The 16,589-nt window shown below is 37.2% G+C and overlaps 1 non-coding gene across 1 annotated transcript; it reads right to left on the bottom strand.

Annotated features, from left to right (window-relative positions):
* Positions 1-2,510: 2,510 nt before the first annotated feature.
* Positions 2,511-2,583, bottom strand: Trnav-cac (transfer RNA valine (anticodon CAC)). Its single transcript has one exon. It is a non-coding gene; the product is annotated as a tRNA-Val (tRNA).
* Positions 2,584-16,589: the final 14,006 nt, after the last annotated feature.

Genomic DNA, 16,589 nt, shown 5'->3' on the forward strand with positions numbered 1-16,589 from the left:
TCTTTTAAGAGTTCCCATTTTTTCCTCAAAGGAATCATGCTGGGTTGCCCTGAATTCAGTTTTAATGTATAATGTTCTCCAGTATTTTAGTCTTTCTTTTTAATGAAGAAAAAGACAGATAAGTATGAATTCTTAACTACCCTTTGAAAACTTTGTATCTCTTTGTCCCATTAACTTAATAAAGGCAAAGGAACTGGATTTATCAAAATTTTAAGGTCATGGAAAGTAGTCTCTACTTACAATGTTGGGAACTACATTTGATATTTAACTAATGTACTTTCCCGGTAATTGGGACACCACAAAATTGAAAGTTAAAGACGCACAGTCCAACCTATAACTAAAGAGAAATTCTCCATGTAGCAACCTAGACGTGAAATTTCAATATCAAAACAAAAACATCAGGCTTTTCGGTAGTGGTGAAGGGTGGAGAGTGGTGGTGTTTTGTAACAGGATATTGGCACCACCTAGTGGAGAAGATTTTGTTTGTTTAAATTACGAAAATCAAAGCTCTAAAGAGGAAGCTCAAGTTAACCAACTTCACTAACACTAATGTTAAAATATTTTGCAAAATCTTCAGAGGAAAATCAATGAATATTACAGCCTATACAGATATTTTATTTTTTCACAAAATTCAATTTCAGGAGTGTTTTTGTTTGTTTTTATGAAATGTAAAACATTTTTTTTGCTGAATATGTAGGACTTGTCTCAGTTATGTTAGTTTTTCCCATTACTTTAAAAAAATATGTTTTTAGTTGTAGATGAACACAATACCTTTATTTTATTTATTTATTTATTTTTATTTGGTGCTGAGGATCGAACCCAGTGCCTTACACCAGGCAAGTGCTCTACCACTGAGCCCCAACCCCAGCCACTTTCCCCTTACTTTGTAAAAAGAAATTCCAGAACAGAATGCTAAATAATTACCATTATTATAAAACCAAGTAATAAAAGAAGTTTGACAATTTAAATAATAATCTAACCAATATGTGTGATTATAAAAAATCTTAAAATTTATCATTTTTTAAAACTAGGATGCAATCTTTCTAATATCACTGTTATTGTATCTTAGTTAAACAGCACACAGTCTTTAAAAAAAAAGCATTAACAATTAAAATCAATAACCAGCATATTTATTTTTTCATTTTATTTTATTTTATTTTTGTTTGTTCTAGTTAGCTAAACATGACAGTAGAATGCACCCTTACACATCACACATAGATGGAGTATAATTTCTCATCCTTCTAGTTGTACAGGATGTAGAATCCCACTGGTCTTATAGTCATATGTGTACATATGGCAATAATGTCTGATTCATTCTACTATCCTTCCTACCCCCATGCCCCCATATTTATTAACTTTGTTTTTATTTTGTATATCATATAATTAATATTACAAATAAGAATAATATGTAGATTTTTCTTTCATATTTTATTGTAAAACATAATACATATAAGTAAATAAAATATGAACATAATCTATTACAAATAATTCTAATCATTCTGTTTTATTCCTAATGATGATTATTTGTGCCTCCTCCCTTTACTCTTGATTAGTCTTTTCAGGATTGCATTAATTTTGTTTTGTCCCCAAACTAGCTTTTAGTTTCTTTAATGCTTTATATATTGTGTATTTTTTATTTTATTATTTCTTCTCTTTTTACTATTATTTACTAATTTCTTTCTACACAGCTATTTTTCTAGCTTTTTGAGAATTCTTACTTCCTTAAGTTTTACCTCCTTTCTGTATTTTTATTTATTTTACTAAATGTTTGTGTACAATTTTGGTTATTATTCACTTCAAAATATTTTCTAATTCTCATTGATTTTCTCATTGACCTATAGAAGACTTTATGAATTTGTAAACCAATTTTTGTTTATTGCTATTTTCTTGGTGTTTTTTTTTTTCTTATAACGTGGGGGAACAAGAATATATTCTGATTTTGATAGTTTGAAATTTATCAGAACTTGCATTATTATCATCTAATGTAATTTATTTTCATAAATATTTTATGTGTTTTTTTAAAAATATTGTTGGGTACAGTGTTCTTTGCATATAAAGTAAGTCTTTTGTAAGTTTTTCAAAATATCCTTAAGAATTTTTCTTGCTTTGTTCTCATCAATTATTAAAGATGTCCACACTGTCTCCAACAGTAATTTTGAAACATATACACTCTAAGATTTTATACACACACACACAGAGACACATATATATACTTTTTACTAGGTGCCTCACATTTTATTTTAAACTTTTTTTTTTTTTTTTTTTTTGGTACTGGGGACTGATACTGGGGGCATTTAACCGCTGAACCACATCCCCATTCCTTTTTTATATTTTATTTAGAGGCAGGGTCTTGCTGGGTTGCTTAGGGCCTTGCTAAATTGCCGAGGCTGGTTTTGAACTTGAGATTCTCCTGTCTCAGTCTCCTGAGGTCTGGGATTTTAGGCATGCGCCACTGCTCCCAGCATTATTAGTATTCTTTTTTTTTTTTTTTCTTTTTTCTTTTTTTTTTTTGGTAATGCTGGGGATTGAACCCAGTACCTTCTGCATGTGAGGCAAGCACTCTACCAACTGAGCTATATTCCCAGCCCATTATTAGTATTCTTGATGACTGCCATTCTGATTGGTGTAGATGAAATCTCAGTGTAGTTTTGATTTGCATTTCCTTGATTGTTAATAATGTGGAATATTTTTTTCATATGTATTTGTATTTCTTCTTTGGTGACTAGGTTTAAACATGAATGTTGGGGAAGCAACAAACATGGATATCATAGCACAAGCCTTCTTAACAAAGTCTGATGCTAATTTATCACTCAGACTTCAGAAGAAAAGTCTAATCAGCAGAAGATTATCTAAATGTCAATCAGTTGATCAATATACCCATTTATCTATCTTGCTCTTAAAAATGATTCTTCCTAGTTGCTTAGGAAATTGTGGGAATAATCTAAGTCTGAAACCTACATGGTGGGAAGTCAGAAAGAGAAGGTCACAAACAGACTGGAACTCACAGGGAAGGCAACTGCTGTGCACAGTAAAATTCCTTCCAGAACTTTTACCTTGAATAATCACCTGGAGTAAAGTCAATAGATTTATTGCATGCCCTCCTAGCAGCACATAGATTAGTGTTTGATTGAATATCAAAAGATGGAGGCCCAGCCATTTTCATCTATCAGTTGTTATGCCTATGTATGAGTATGAGTGCGCGAATGGAGTAACCCTACATCATGTACAACCAGAGAAATGGAAAGTTGTGCTCCATTTGTGTAAAACATAAAATACAAATTATTAAAATAAAAAAGAAAACTATCTCAGCTAGTTAATACCTTTCCACTCTTCTCAACACTGAGAGCTTATAAGACATCAATTATCTTTTCTCTGTTTATACACCATTGTCATGTAGTTTATATATGTGTGTGTGTGCACACTTGTGTATTTAAGCAGCATAAGATTATATATGTACATATATTATATTTATTTGTTTTGTAGTCAATGTTAATTTCGATTTACTCCTGTGTATATCATTTTCTTGGCTCTTCATTTCTCTATTATCATAGACCCTATATCCAGGGGCATTTTCCTTTTTCTGAAGTATATCTTTTAATTCATTTGTTTTTGTTTTATTAATGTGAATTTATGGAGTCAATTTTCTCAAATTTTATTGATCAAACTTTCATTCTTGAAAAATTATTTGTGTATGTAGAATTCTATATTGGTAATTACAGCTTTCTCCAAATTAAAAAGATCTTTTAACATCTTCTAGCTTGTTACTGCTATTGAGAAGTCTGCTGTAAGTCTAACCATTAATCGCCATTAACTGAATCTGACTTTTTCTTTGGCCATGTTAAGATTTCACTCTTTTCTTTGGTTTTCTGTGTATTCTTTAAAATGAAGCGAGGCATTCACACCAGTGATACCACCAGTTACTGGAGAGGAATCCCATTAGAGAAGCACACCGAGGCAAGCATATAAAGCAGGGTTTATTTAGAAAGGGGTAACACAGACTTCTCCCAGGAGGAAGAAGAGGGCCATGGCTGGTATCCTGGTATCTTAAGAAGTGAGGGTATTCTGCCTTTTTTTTTTTTTTTTTTTTTTTTTTTTTTTTTGTCTTAGGCTTCCTTTGTTCTCCTGCTCTCTTCCCCGTATCTCTCTCCTTTCTGTGTATGTGACTAGGCCCAGGAGATGCTCAGGTGGAATGACCCAAAGGTGAGAAGCAGATGGACAGGGGGATTGGCCAGATGAAGCAGCCCAGGACACATTAATTAACAGCTTTTACAACTCCCTGGAGGGAGGGACAGCTCCTGGGGCAGATTACCTTAGCAACAGGTTGGAACAGGGCAGGTTATCATGATAAGGGTGGAGGAAGGGCTGTGAAGACCCTGGGGGGCAGACTCCAACTTCCTGGACTTACTCAAATTGGCCTCCTTGATCCAACCTGACTCGATTTACCTATCTATGTTGACTGCCTGGCTAATTCTGGCTTCACCAGCGTGAACCCATTCAGGGTCCAAATTGGACTTTTATTACTTTTGCCTAATAAACCTAACAAGTAATGGTCATGTTAATGACTGTTCTTAAGATAATGAATTTTTTTTTCATTTTAACATTTGAATTTTGGTAGTATTAATGCTTTTCTTACTGGAAAGAAGAATGTAATTTTTCAGTTGTTTAATTTTGCATAGTTTTTTTATTTTTAAAATACTCTAATATATATGTTGTTTTTGAAATTTGTTTTATTCATTAAACTTTATATTTTTGATATTTAATCATAGTGTTTAAAACATTAAGTTTTCATTGTATATAGGGTAAGTATCAATTATGATAATGTACTGTGTATTTCAAGAGCTGGAGAAAGGATTTTGAATGTTCTAACTGCAAAGAAACAAATGTTTGAAGAGAAAGATATTTGTCCTGATTTGGACATTGTGCAAAGTATACATGTATTAAAACATCATAAAGACCCCATAAATATGTGCAAATAATTATCAATTAAAAAGATGTTTTCACCATGAAGAAATGATAGATCATTGAGAAGATAGATGTTTAGCCTGATTTAAACATTACACAGACTATACAAACAGGGAAATACCACATAGTAAACTGTTATTAGGTATAATTTTTGTTTTAATCTATCATTTTTTCAAAAAATTAATGAAAATATTGATAAAATAAGCAAATATGATAGTAGATTAATGGCACAAAATATTAGTGAGTTAAACAACTGAGTGTCAAATATAGTGGATGGTTAAAGAAGATTTAAGAGAATATGTGTTCTCTTACATAGATTGTGGTGAGATGTGAATCCCTTTTCTGTGGCCCCACCCCTTTGGCCTTGTGCGCTGCATCCAACATGGCTTCTCTCTTGGATGGCTCTGCCCATTGCTTCCTACAGCTTTCCTTGGCAGATGTTCCATGTTACTAGAATCTCTGAATTCCTGAGGTCTCCACTGCAGCTTTAGTTTCATTCTCACATTTTTATGCATTTCTGTCTCAGGGGCTACCTGAAGGGATTCTGACCCTCCTGCACTTTGCCTGGCCTCCCAGGACTTCCTTTGAAACCTCAGTGGAGGCCTCCATGATCCCCAACTCCAGAATCCTACATTTTGAACAACTGGCACCACATGGATGATGCCAACACCTGCTGCCAGCTCAAGGAATAGCTGGCTCCTTGACGATGGTTGCAGGGGCCCTTGAGTCTAGACAACTGAACATTATTTAAGGACCCATGAGGAAGGAACTTCATAGGTCCCTCTTATGGAGGCAGGGTGCTCCTATGATCTCTTTTCAAATGAATTTTTATTTTACACCCTTAAGACTTCAATGGGTGTAGCTTCCTAAGGTGCCCTTAAGAAATCTTTTCTATTATCTCTGGATAAAATACTTAGCTTCTCTTTAGTGGTGGTAATCTCTTCAGCAACCACATCTACTTCTTTGGCCAAACTGAAAGCTTTTTCAATCTTTCCTGGTTTTTTTGCTTCTCATTATCACAGTAAATTTGGATAAAAAAACCACCAGCAATACCCATTCAACTTTCTGAATTTGTGCTGCCTTGAACTTTACTCCCCCAGATTAATTAGTCCATCAACTATAGATTGAGACTCAAAGTTTCAGGTCATGGGAAAATTGCAGAAAAGTTCTTTGCTGTCATGTGACTATATCTAATGTGACTTGTCTCTAATCCAATTCCTAAGAGTCCTCATTACCATCTGAAACCTCATGAGCATAGTCTTTTTACTGTTCATATTGTTATCAACATTCTGGTCTTCTCAGCTCCCATCAGAATTACCTAAAAAGCTTTGCTTTTAACATTCTAAGTTTTCTCCAGCCTGCATCTCCAAACTTGTCTAAACTCCTGCCACAAACCAGTTCAAAAGGCTTCTGAACCACATGGTCAGGTTACTCACAGCAACAACCCTACTTTTCAGTATCAATTTATCAGTCAGATTTTCATCGCTGTGACCAAAGTACCTGACAACAGTTACTTAGCAAAGAAATAATTTATTCTCAGTTCATAGTTTTAAGGATTAAACCTCTGAGTTGGTGAGCCCAAAATAAGATTTTCTTTATGAATTCTCAGTTGACATATAATTTTAAGCACCTAACTAATTTTAGAAATAAAATTTTAAGCATCTAATTTTAGAAATGTAAGACAATGATTTCATGCTTCAACATTTACTATTATAGACTCAGTTGTTATTTTGGTGTTATCAAAATAAAATTTTTTTCTGTATGTGTTTAAGGTTTTTTGCTTTTGTTTGTTTATGTGTGTGTTTTAGCAGAGCCTAAATATAGGTTTCCTTTGTGTATATACTCTGGGGAGTTTGCCAAAATTTACATTTGTGTTTTGATTTCTCTAATAGATTTTAGGTACCTTTCAGTATTATTTTTTCAGTTATTACTTCTGTCAGTTTTCCGTCCTTTGAAACTCCAGTTATTCATATGTTCTGTTACTTGACACTGCATGACACATTTTTTTACTCTGTTTGATTTGTTCTTATTTATGCACTTTAGCCTTTCTGTATGTCACTTGTGGCATTTCTACATTAGACTTTCTTCAAGTTTAATATATTTCCCTCTGTGTCCATATGACTCATGAGACATATTTAAATAAATATTTCACATATTTATTCTGTACTTTCAGAATAACACATGATTTTTAGAGTCATTTTGTTTTGGGTATCTTTTTGTTTTTACTCATTTACATCTTCTTTATATAGTTTCTTTAACATACTTAAAAGAGTTATTCTAAAGATATTGATAGCATTGTAGCTTCAGGAGCTAAGTGTCTGCTATTTACTAACTTTATTTTCTCTTCCTGGACATACTTTTTCTCCTTTCATGTGTGCTTTAATTTTCATTTGAGACCATACATTTTGTATGAGATGGAATGTTATGACTTAAGTTTATATAATTACTCCCACCAATGAGAGTGTTTGCTTTCTTTTGATCTAATTAAACTCATTTGGGCCTGGGTTACATTTTAGTTTGTGTCAGTCCACTTCTGGTATGAAAAGATGCAAAGAGAGGACTCTGTGTGTGTGTGTGTGTGTGTGTTATCAATTGAGAACCTGGTTAGAATCTTGTTCCTCTATCCCAAAAGACTGATAAATTTACCTGCTTCTTTGATGCTTTAACTCCTGTTTTAAAATTTGATCCTGAGTGATTTTCAAATATAGCAAATATGTTCAATAAAGATACTAACTGTTTACTTAAAGCAGGCCACTTTTCCTATTGGGACATTTTGTCTGAGAAATGGGAAATTTCAGTCCAAAACCTCAGCAGTGCCTCATGCATGCTAGGTGAGCACTCTACCAAGTTTCAGAAAATTTTATGCTAGATGTAATCTCTCAAAGTTCATCTGGTTCTTCCTTTCTTCATTACCATTCCTCTATTTATTCAAATTCAGATTGTAAAGGTCGGGCGAGCATCGGAGGAAGAGACCACCAAGAGACTGTCTCATGAAACAGCAAAGGGTTTATTGGGGGTCCAGCATGCTGGGCCTCAGAGCTCACTTGAATAGAGCAGAGAGCCCTGAGAACAGCTTAAGCAGAGCTTATATACTTTCCTTGGAGAGGGCAGGGAGGGAAGTTTATTGATGGGTCAGGGCGAGTGGGCGGTTTGCGTGCAACCGGGTGAGGGAGTTGGGGACAGCACATTCTGGGGACAAGATTAGCAAACAGTTCTCAAGATTTCAACAGTGTTTTGTTAAGCACATAGAAAAACAGGGAGTGACAAGTACCTATTTTATTAACCTTTCAAGATCATCAATCCATATCCAGAGCTGGCAGTCATAACCAGGTAAGAAATAGCCAGACCATATGTTTGCATGAAATAGAGCTTTCTCACTTGGATTTAATTAATTTAATCCTCTCCATCCCACAATTTACTTTTAAACACACACACACTGTTTTACATGCACATTGTTCTAGTCAGCTTTCAGTTGCTGTGATTAAAAGATCTGACCAGAACAATTGTAGAGGAGGAAAAGTTTATCTGAGGGCTCACAATTTCAGAAGTCTGAGTTCATAGATAGGCAGCTCCATTCCTCAGGGTTTGAGGTGAGGCACAACATCAGCAGGGAAGAGTGTGGCAGAGGGAAGCTGCTCACATGATGATCAGGAGGCAGAGAGACAGAGAGAGACTCCACTGGCCAGATACAAAATGACCAGATACTCTAATGCGCATCTCTTCCAGCCACACCCTACTCACCTTTATTTACCACTCTGTTAATCCCCATCCCCCCATCAACAGATACATTCACTGATTGGGTTAAAGTTCTCATAACCCATTCATTTTTCTTCTAAACCTTCTTGCATTATCTTATAAGTGAGCTTTAGGGGACACATCACAACCTACCCATGATACACATGCCCACAAGGGATGGATCAGTAACCACATAGGTATTTTTAAAAGCAAAGTGAACCCTGACATACCATATGTTTGCTTTTATTATTAGATTGCCAAGGACCTCCTCCAATAGGAGATACAGAAATCCTGTTAGGTTCCTGGCCTGACCAGCCTTATCCAGAGGGTACTCAGGCTACCTACAAATGCCACCCTGGCTACAGAACACTTGGCACCATCAAAAGGGCATGCAGAAATAGAGAATGGGTGGCTCTTAATCCAGGCAGGATATGTCAGAGTAAGTACTTCACTTTTTAAAACAATACTTATTCTTAAGTTTTAGGTGGACACAATATCTTTATTTTACATTTATGTGGTTCTGAGGATTGAACCCAGTGCCTCGTGCATGCTAGGTGAGCACTCTACCACTGAGCCACTACCCCAGCCCTGAGTACTTCCCTTTTTTGTGAAATTTATGAAATATTTTAGTTGTGAAAATGCTTAATACTTGATATTGTAACAATACTGGTTGAATTATATCATTCTTATCATTTTAATACAAAACAATACGTGATTATTTTAAAAAAGAGGACAGTAATCTGACAAAATTCAAAAATACATCAATTATAAAATAATAGCTTTGCTATTTTCAATTTTCCTTATATTCAATGTTGTCCTCTAATTAAATGCCAAATATCTTTGTCCACCAACTCCTATATAAAATGTGTTCCCTGTATAATATACTAATACATATACATATATATTTTTATTTTAGGGAAGCCCTATGGACATCCTGGGGATACTCCATTTGGTTCTTTTCATCTTGAAGTAGGAAATAAATTTGAATATGGTGCAAAAGTTGTTTATAAATGTGATGAGGTGTATGTAGTCAATATTGAAAAGGTTTATAACTCAAATACTAAAGAGGAACTGTACTAATTTATATACACAAATAACTTGAAAATTAAGGTACAATATAAAGTATTATATGTGATATCATACTGTTTTCTTAACATTAAGAAATTCAAGCTGTAATTACTCTAATATAGTATTATTATAAGTATATGGAAAAACAGTTCGCATGTTAGTAAGTGTTCACCCAAGGCATCTTTTTCTACATTGTACTATTTGCAGGGTATTTTGGGTTATTTATGTTGGGGATAATTGGACATATAAAAAAATTATAAATTTATAAAAATTTAGGAAGAAGCAATTCTTTGGTTGTAAGTTTTACTTATAAATGCTATTATTTAAATTTCCATGTTATACAAATTCTTTTTCTCATTCATATCAAAAATGCTACTCTTTCAGAATCATTGATTTTATGCCTTCTAACCAACCTGATCTCATCATGGTACCTCCTTACTATTTGTTCTTCTCTATTATTCCTCTCTAGGTCAAAAACTTATTTTGCAGACAATTTTGTACATTAGGAAGCCAGATCAGATCACTGTAATTTTATACTAAACAAGAAGAATCAAGAGATTATAAATAGAATCATTATTCTCCCTTCATACATTTCTTGATTTGGAGCAAGAAAACGTAATAGTTTAAAGGTCAGACTTCACACTAAATCCACGTTCCAAACCTTCAACTCTCAGTATCTGTGTGTATAAATAGGTCTTCACTTGAATTTTGCTCTCTTTTTAAAGTGAACACATATCATGTGCATCATGGAATTAGTGAGAGAAAGAAATAAGATCCATACTTGAAGCCCTTAAAAGAGATCCTGGAATATTTCAAATGCCCAATAAGTATTAGTTCTTAGTAGTTTGGCCTCTTCGGAGGAAGTTTTTCAAACACATTTCAGTCCAACTCTCAGTCATTACTACTGTCATCTTCATATGTAACCAAGTAGGTTAAGCCAATCTGGGCCTGAAATTTTCGATTTGCTCTATTTCTGAAATCTCCCTTTATTTCTAGAAAAGTCTTCCCTTTAGGTTCCAACAATGACTTGGAAAGGAATCAAAATCCATAAATTTCTTTTACTTGATTTCCTCAATTGTAACAATTCATATTTATAACTTGTTAAAGAAATTAGCTACAACTAGGCTCCAGTTTCCTCACCTTCTAGGAAAGAGATTTCCCAAACTTGCCAACCATCAGAATCACCTGGGGAGCCTTAGGGGAAAAAAATACAGATTGTGATTCTGTAGGTCTAGGGTAGTCTAGAAATCTGTAGTTTTTAAAAGCTCCTCACTAGCCAGGTGCCATGGCGCACACCTGTAATCCAAGCAGCGTGGGAAATTGAAACAGGAGAATCAATCCCAAGTTAAAGCCAGCCTCAGCAACTTAGCAAGGCCCTCAGCAACTTAGTGAGACCCTGTTGCAAAATAAAAGAATGGCTTGGGATGTGGCTCAGTGGTTAAGTACCCTCAGGTTCAAACCCTGGTACCAAAAACAAACAAACAAAACATAATAATAGCTGTAGCTCAGTGGTAGAGCATTTGCTTAGCACATGTGAAGCACTGGGTTTGATTTTCAGCACTGTATATAAAACAAAAAATGTCTATTGGCAACTAAAAAAATATTTAAAAATAAAATAAAAGCTCCTCATTGTAACAGTAATACCATAGCATTGTGGGAAGGGGAGTTGAGATAAAGAGGAATGGCATTGCTGTGTGTCCCTAGCATTAAGCTAGTATAAATCTGAAGCTGACTCTGATGTGTTAAGATGGAATCGTACCCTTTAGAGCAACCGCTAAACCAATAGCACAAAAATAATTTTTTATTTCATTAAGAAATTAAAATGACACATTAGACAGATTCACTTAATGCAAAAGAAAACAGAAAAGAAGGAACAGAAAGGACACAAGATGTAGAAAACAAAAAGTAAAATGGAAGATGTAGATCCAACTATATTAAGAAGACATTAAATGTGAATAGATTAAATAATCCAATGAAGTACAGAGACTGTCCAACCAGATGAGAACAAGATCCAAATAAACATGCTGTCTAGAGGAGCCACAATTTATATTTACAGGTACAAAAAGACTGAAAGTAGGAATGTGGGGAAAGATCCATCATGCAAACAGCAACCAGGAGAAAACTGGGGCTGGGGGTGGGGTGGATGTATACTGACTGATATCAAACAAAATAAACAAAAAATGTTACTAAAGTCAAGAAGGGAATCTTACATGAACTGCCCACTGACTTGCCTCCTGACCTGCCTCCATTCCTCATCCTGCCCTCTAAGCAGAAGCCCCAGCAACAGTCACCAGCCACACATACATCTCACCAGTAATCTCTGCATGTGCCCAGGCAGGCCATGGCTGGGGAGGCCGAGATCAGGGATTTTGTTTTTGTGGTCACCATTTCTCAAGATGAAGTCTCCAGGAAGATTCAGTGATATTTCCTCAGCTCTTGAAAAGAAAAACCATCATCTTTCTTTTAAGGCTGTTCCTGAATCCAGAGGGGGCAGCAGGGGTGATAGGTTTATGTGAAGATGGAATTTTATGCACAAGAACTATGGATACTTTTAGAGCTAGGCATGGTGTTGCATGCCTGGAATACCAGCAGCTTGGGAGGCTGAGGCAGGAGTTCAAAGCCAGCCTCTGCAATTTAGCAGGGCCTTAAGCAACTCAATGAGACACCATCTCTAAATAAAATATAAGAATGGGCTGGGGATGTGTAGCTCCGTGGTTAAGGGCCCCTGAGTTCAATCCCCAGTACCCCCTCCCCTCACAAAAAAAAAAGTATGGATATTTTAAATACATAATGTTAGAGGCAAAAGACAAAAAGGCCAATCCATCAGGAAGATATAACAATTACAAACACATATGTAACTAATAACAGAGCACAAAACACAAGAGGCAAAACCAGACAGACATTAGACAACTGAACAATAGTTAGAAACTTCAATGCTCACTTTCAAAACAGAACAGTTAGAACAACAAGGAAAGAGAAAACTTTAACAACACTAACAATCAATTGGACTTAACAATGCCTAAATGCCTTCTAGGAAGAGAATGTATGGATTTACATTTCCCATCAAAACTGGTCCAAAAAATATTGTGTCAGGTTATCCTTTAAAGACAAAAGTTCTTTAACCATTAAAAGTTAAGTTCCAAAGATCTTTGGTAAAATACAGTCTTGAGAAAATGATCACCGCTATCCATTCACCCACCAGGTAATGGGAGTGGCCTGAGCCTACCACACCTGTTTTCCTGCTCTTTGCTGCCGCCTAGTGTTGTAATAGGAGAAGTTCATAGCAGGGGAGCCTGACTTCTGGGGCACCCAGCGGCTGTGCTCAGACCTGATGGGCTGTCCTAAATGGGCCCAGGCCACAGGAAGTGGCACTTCTGGGCTTTCTGTGATGGGAACCTGGGGCACATCCCAGAGGAAGCCTTGGAGGGACAGGAGAAGAGCTCAGGACTGGGCATTTGAGACCTGGTTTTTGAATCCTGTATGGCTCTATCCCTGATTTGCAATGAGGCAAGTTTGTTCTTTCTGTGCCCTCTGTTTCTTCTCAGTGAACTGAGGAGTTGGCCAAAATTGGTATTTTGCAAACTATTGGTAGTGGCCTATTAATGAGCTGTTAACTCTCTATTTAAAATTGTAGATGACTTTTTTTTTAGATGGGAAGTACAGAATAAGAAATAATGGAAATATTCAGATGCATTATACACAGTAAGGGTAAGTATTGCTTCCAGAACCTTCTGTATGCAGTATACCCTGTGCTGTTTGGTCCGTGGTAAACTATATTTCTTACCAATGGTCTTGGTCAGTTCTGCTTGAAAGCCTTTGGCTCAGAGGAGCTCCAGGGTTCTCGTAGATGGAGAGTTAAGCTCGAACTGAGCCTGGTCTGGGGAGAAGGTCCCACCGTGTGGAGGAAGATCTGGTGCAGTGCTAACCGGATCTTTTCCTTCTCCCTGGTCTAGGATGAATGGAAGCCCAGGCGCTAACGCAGATGACTGCAGAGACTTTCCCACCGGCTCAAGCCAAAACAGCACAGCAAACCACAGCTCTTGACGGAGTTCCTCAGTGCAGCTCACTCTCAGGGGTGCCCAGATGGGCCTGACAAGGTAGGTGCAGGTGCCATTGAGGGGACACAGGCACTAGGTGGAGCCACAGTGTCAGGCAAAGATCTGTTTTCCCTGTTTCATCACCGCCCGGCGGGAACTGCGGAGGGCAGTAAGAACTCAGGACTCGGGGATGCAGAAGAAGCAGCGATGCTTGAGGCCACAGGTGTCTGACCTGTCCCCTCTTGGGTTCCAAAAGGCTGGAGTGGAAGAGGGAGGCTCTTTTACCTGACCCAGGGGCTCTCATTACCACCGCGGACTTGTTGGGTTCTGCGGTGGCCTAAAGCTCCCAGGCAGCTGCAGAGGACAGGAGCTGCCACGAGGGGACAGCAGAACACCGGCGTTGACAGAGTGAGTTCTGTCCGCCATGGTAGGAATGGGAGAGACGTCTCTGTGCAGGGAACTAGGATGCCTCAAGAGAGGCCTGGCAAGTTCTCTCCCCGAAGGCTCCAGGAGGAGTACAGCGTCCAGATTTCCAATAGAGGTCACCAGGGCCAGCCGGAGCTGACTCATACAGGCTCACACGAGCAGATGGTTGAATTTTTTAAAAAATCTTCAAGCCCACTGGTAAATATAGCCTTTGTCAAAACTCACCTTAAAGAAATTGTTTGAAAGCAAACATACTCTAAAACTCATCATTTTCTAATTATTTTGCTACTATGTTTTATGTTCTTGAGGTTATTTACATTTATTCTGGTGGAAATGCCATAACACTGTTTTACTGCCGGCAGCAACAGAACATCTTTAGTCTGAAACTGATCATGGAAGGGGAATTTACACACCGAGGAATCAACCCATGCTGCAGATCAGAGCTATTGCTGTTGCTCCTCTTCCTCCCCTGCCTCCTCCTCCTTCTTGTAGTGGGACTTGAACCCAGGTGCACTTTGCCACTGAGCTAGACCCCAGGCACTTTTTTTTTTTTTTTTTTTTTTTTTTTGAGACAGGGTCTTGCTGAATTTCTTAAGTCCTCATTAAGTTGCTGAGGTTGACCTCCAAAATTAAATCCACCTGCCTCAGCCTCCTGAGTGCTGGGGGTTATAGGCATGGCCGTCCCACTGGGCTTACTGGGCTGCTTTTGGAGAGCCAGCACACTCCCCTCCTATACCCAGTTCTCCCACCTCTTCTCTTATCCAGCCAGCCACTCCTACCTCTTCAGAGATGGGAAGGTAAAAGGCTTGGCTTTGACCTGTGGCTCTGAGAACACTTCAGGACTTTACCTGGATCAGCAGACATGGAGAGAGAACTTAGAAGGGCATGTCATTCAAAGGGAAAATATCAAGGCAGGGCAGCACGTTGCCCCTCATCCTCCCCTGCTCCCCACTCCTCCCACAACTCGGCACCTACAGAGCAGGTGAAGGAAGAGATGTTGAGCCTGAAGAAGAGGAGATACCGCCAACTGTCTACCAGACATCTGAAGGGCTGGGGTGTGAGTGAGAACTTCTCTATCAGTATCCAAGATAAAAAAACCAAGGCCAAGACAGACAGATTCAACTTAATATGAAGAACCTCAACTGAGCCATTCGAAGATGGGATGAAATGGTTCATGAGTGCGGCCTCCTCCTCCAGTGCATGGGATGCATAAAAGAGAATTTAAGACTCACAAAAGCCATGCTGTCCACAGTCCAACATCATAGCGTTAGCTGAGAACTAGTTAGAAATGCAGGACCTCAGGCTCCACCCCAGGCCTGCTGAATCAGAACCTAAATTTTAACAAGACCCCAAAGTGACCTATAAGAAACAGCAGTTTCAGAAGCTTCAAACTGAATCAGATGAATTTGAGGTGGAGATACACTATTATTATTTCGTATAATGTAGTGGAAACTATAGCAATTGTTTCTTTATGGAAACAATCTGTATTTGGGAGCTGGTTAGTACAATATAGCAATCAATGTGATGGGATAACTGTTCATATGGTAACATGAAGGAGATGATTTTCATTAACTGGTAGAGATGAAATCCAGGCTACATTGTGAAGTGAGGAAAACAAAGTCATTTCTAAAATCAAAATTTGTTCTAAATCACCAATAGAATAGCTAAAAATAAAATTGAACCTGTATAAGGATCAAAACAAAATGTGTGAATAAATATTTTGAATATTTTTAGTTGTAAATGGGCGCAATATTTTATTTATTTACATTTATGTGGTGCTGAGGATCGAACTTCATGCCTCACACATATGAGGCAAGCGCTCTACCACTGAGCTACATCCCCAGCCCTGTGAATATATTTTTATAATCTTGAAATGTGGACGATCTAAGTACGGCACAAACCCGAAAATCATAAAAGTAAAAACAAATAAGCTCAGACCATACATATAGAAACCAAACATTTTTCTGGGTGCTGTGGTACATACCTGTAATCCCAGTGACTTGGGAGCCTGAGGTAGGAGGATTGCAAGTTCAAGACCAGCTTCAGCAACTTAGTGAGGCCCTAAGCAATTTAGCAAGACCCTGTCTCAAAATAAAAAATAAACAGGGCTAGGGATGTGGCTCAGTGATTAGCACCCCTGGATTCAATCCCAGTACAAAACAACAACAACAACAGAACACACACACATTTTTACTTGGTGAAAAACTATCACACACATTCACAAAAAAAAAGCAAAAATGACAGATTGGTAAAGTAACTGTAACACTATAAAAAAAAAAAGAGGTTATTTTAATATATAAAGAGCTCCTGCAACTCAATAAGAAAAACACCAACAATTTAAAAGAAAAAAAATGGACAAAA

The sequence above is a fragment of the Callospermophilus lateralis genome, chromosome 13, assembly GCF_048772815.1.
Source record: "Callospermophilus lateralis isolate mCalLat2 chromosome 13, mCalLat2.hap1, whole genome shotgun sequence".
Taxonomy (NCBI): Eukaryota; Metazoa; Chordata; class Mammalia; order Rodentia; family Sciuridae; genus Callospermophilus; species Callospermophilus lateralis.